This window comes from Channa argus, chromosome 9 (assembly GCF_033026475.1).
Source record: "Channa argus isolate prfri chromosome 9, Channa argus male v1.0, whole genome shotgun sequence".
NCBI lineage: Eukaryota > Metazoa > Chordata > Actinopteri > Anabantiformes > Channidae > Channa > Channa argus.
Genome location: NC_090205.1, coordinates 6,248,704 through 6,252,103, shown reverse-complemented (window position 1 = coordinate 6,252,103; position 3,400 = coordinate 6,248,704). Strand labels below are relative to the sequence as shown.

General features: G+C 37.4%; 1 long non-coding RNA gene across 1 annotated transcript; it reads left to right on the top strand.

Moving 5' to 3' along the window:
• The first annotated feature begins 2,092 nt into the window (after positions 1 to 2,092).
• Positions 2,093 to 2,749, top strand: LOC137132654 (uncharacterized). Its single transcript, XR_010915166.1, has 2 exons — positions 2,093 to 2,197; positions 2,585 to 2,749. It is a non-coding gene; the product is annotated as an uncharacterized lncRNA (long non-coding RNA).
• The last annotated feature ends 651 nt before the right edge of the window (positions 2,750 to 3,400 follow it).

The following is a 3,400-nucleotide window of genomic DNA, read 5'->3' as shown; positions in this document are numbered from 1 at the left end:
GTAATAGCAGTAAGAATTGTACATATAGTTTTATATATTTTTGCTGAACGTCTGGTGCCCAAAATATTTAGCTCAAACTGTGCGTGAGCTTCTATGCTGCAATTTAAACATGTGGTTTTGCTTTACAAATAGAAATGTATATGTTTTTATTTTAACTGAAAACAGAAATTCAGAAAATTATATATGTCACGTAAAAATATCAAAATAATGTGAACTTCGTTGTTTTATCTGTTTCAGACCGTAACTTAGATCGAGGTTCAGCTGCAGATTTTTCCGTTATGAAAGATAACCTGACCCAGTGTCTCCAGGCCAGTGATAAGAAACTGTCCGATGTGACAAAATTCTTACACGTAAAGACTCAGCTGTTAGTGCAGCTTCTCACTGTTTTAAATGTGCTATATAATTTAAAAAGTTCAAAATAAGAAAAGTGACAATTCTATTGCATTTGTAACCAGCTCCTGTGTGTGTGGTTAACAATGTTGTATTTGGCCATTTTATGCAGATTTTAGAGCCATGATACAACGTGCTACATATGAAAAAAGCTATGGACCACATTGGGTTGTCATACAGAGATAGAGCTGCACACACACATCAGATGGTTGCACTTGCTGATGATCGTGAGACATTTCAAACATTCACCACAGACCTGTGCTGATCTGGAGAACATGCAGACTGATAAGAAGGAGCCACTGAAACACTTGCAACAAAGATGTGCAGATTAGATGGAAAAGCTACTGATGATTTTAAACATTTGTTACCAGCTTCTCATGTTTAGTCCTGGGTTACTGTACATTTCCTGTTAATACTGGTGAATTGAATTCATTGAGAGCATCCTGAGCAGCTGCATCACTGCCTGGTTTGGGAACTGCACCGTCGCGGATCGCAAGACCCTACAGAGGATAGTGAGGACAGCTGAGAAGATCATCGGAGTCTCTCTGCCCTCTATCATGCACATTTACACCACACGCTGCATCCGCAAAGCCAACAGCATTGTGGACGACCCCACACACCCATCACACACACTCTTCACACTCCTGCCATCAGGAAAGAGGTTCCGAAGCATTCGGGCCACCACATCCAGACTATGCAACAGTTTTTTCCCACAAGCCATCAGGCTCCTCAACACACAGAACTGAAATAGAACTTAAACACACTGCAAACCGAACTCAGCACATTCTCATCACTCACTACTCATCTCATTCCACCACCACTTATTTATTATTTATTTACTTTTATCATTCTACATTTACTGCACTACACTGTTTACCTGCTGCTTTTTTTTTTTTTTTTTTTTTCACATTCCAATGCAATTGCACTTTTTTTACATGCTGGACATTTAAATGCACTATACCGTTTACATGCTGCTCTTTTTTTTTTAACACCCCTAGCACACTTAACTGAACTGTACTGTACTGTAAAATAGTATACAGTAGGTTTACTGGTCGGCACTGTCTTGGGTCTTGTGTCTTGTGTCCTGTCCTGTGTTACTTGTGTTGTCTGTCTACACTGTACGTCTGTACTGCTTTTTCGTCTGCACTGTTTGCACTTGGTTGCACTCGATGCACTTTATTATAGCTTGTGTTGTTTGTAGCACCTTGGTTCTTGGAGGAACGTTATCTCGTTTCTACTGTGTACTGTGTACCACTGTGTATAGTAGAAATGACAATAAAAGCCACTTGACTTGACTTGACTTGAATTATGTGAACTTCACTTGGCTTATTTAACTGAACTAAGTGCTTCGATCTTCTATTAGTGTAGTTTGCTGTGTCTTCTAAGTAGAATTGACCACTGTCAAAACCACAAGGCCCATCACTTCCTCTAAAGCTCAGGGTTCTTAGTATCTGAAACCAAAGTATTTTTATCATTTACATGTACTGTGCTGCAAAGCTGACCAGAGCTCTGAGGCAGTTAACAAACCTGTGATTAATGGAGGAAATGTATATCAATGTTGAACATAACAAGTCTGTTCACTCAAGTCCTTCAACAAATCAGACAGGTAAGAATGTTTAATTAGTTGGTGAGTGGAGATTAAATCTGTTTTAATCATATGTTATTTCTGATCTAAGACTGTGCTTACTGGTCTTTTTCTGTTCAGGTCCCAGGAGCTCAGACAGGAGACTTTATAAAGCTGTTGGTCTCTGTCTGGGGCTGCTGAGTGTTTTCCTGTTGGCTGGACTCATCGTCCGCGGTGTCCACTGTGAGTTTGTGTTTTATAAGTTAATACCAGAGTCACTTTATGAGTTTCAGAAGTATTGTCATTTACATGTACAAATTAACTTTAGAATTTCAAAACTTTTATGGTATTTTAAAATGTAAAAATTGAATTATTTTTTGTAAAAAAGACAAAGTACTAAAAAGACAAAGTTCTGCGCAAGACAAACAGCAACTTTACCTTCACTTATTCTCTAATATTAGATTAGCATTATGCCTGTAAGCAAATGTGTTTTATTACATCAGATTTTTAGCACATGGAACTTAACTTATGGGCATCAGTTCATTGTAAAGATTGGGGGAAAAATAGGAAATAATCTGATCTGGCTAAATAGTATGTAGTATTACATTATATGAATTCATGTGGCTTTAGATTATAACTCAGCACATGGTGCAGCTGCAGAACTCTCCAGCATCAAAACCAACCTGACTGAACTTCTCCAGGACAGTAAGAACAAAGTGTCTTCACTGACTGAAGAGAGAGACCAGCTGAATGCCAGACTCAATAAAACAGCAGAGAAACTGAACAAGTGTCAGAGTGAGTGAGTGTGGGCAGTGAGGGACAGGACATTTGATCTTTTAAGGATTTAGACTTGTGAACTGTTCACTATATGTTTAGGATTAAGGACACGTTCACATTCTGTGAGCACATTAAAATGTTAAGATGTGAAGTAGCTTAAGTAGCTCCCAGCAGGACTCATGTGCTTAAAACTCGTAGATTTCACTTTAGTGTGTAACCTAACTGAACCGAGCACAGACGGGCTGATTGGTGGAGTTTATTGTTTATCAGTCTAGTTCTGTCAGTGACATAATGCATTAAAGTTGTGTTGTGAAAATTCTAAGAAAACACTGCTTTGTTCATGGTTTGCATATCCATAGTCCCAGATCTTCCATTTTCCCTTCTTTTCAAAGAAACTAGCTCTTATGATTACTGTATTATTGTTATTACAATTTTTTATTTTAGAAACAGACTATAAAACCCTATAATTTATCCCAGTGAAGATACAACTTTATGTCACTGTGAATGTTGCATTTCATATTAGAATGTGGGCTTACTTATCATATCATACACACAAAAACATACAGTTGTATTCATTCTGTATCTGAACAAAACAAATAAACATAATTTCTTTTGACCATGTTATAGTAATACAACTAAGAATAAATCATTTAAATAGTAAGTAGTATT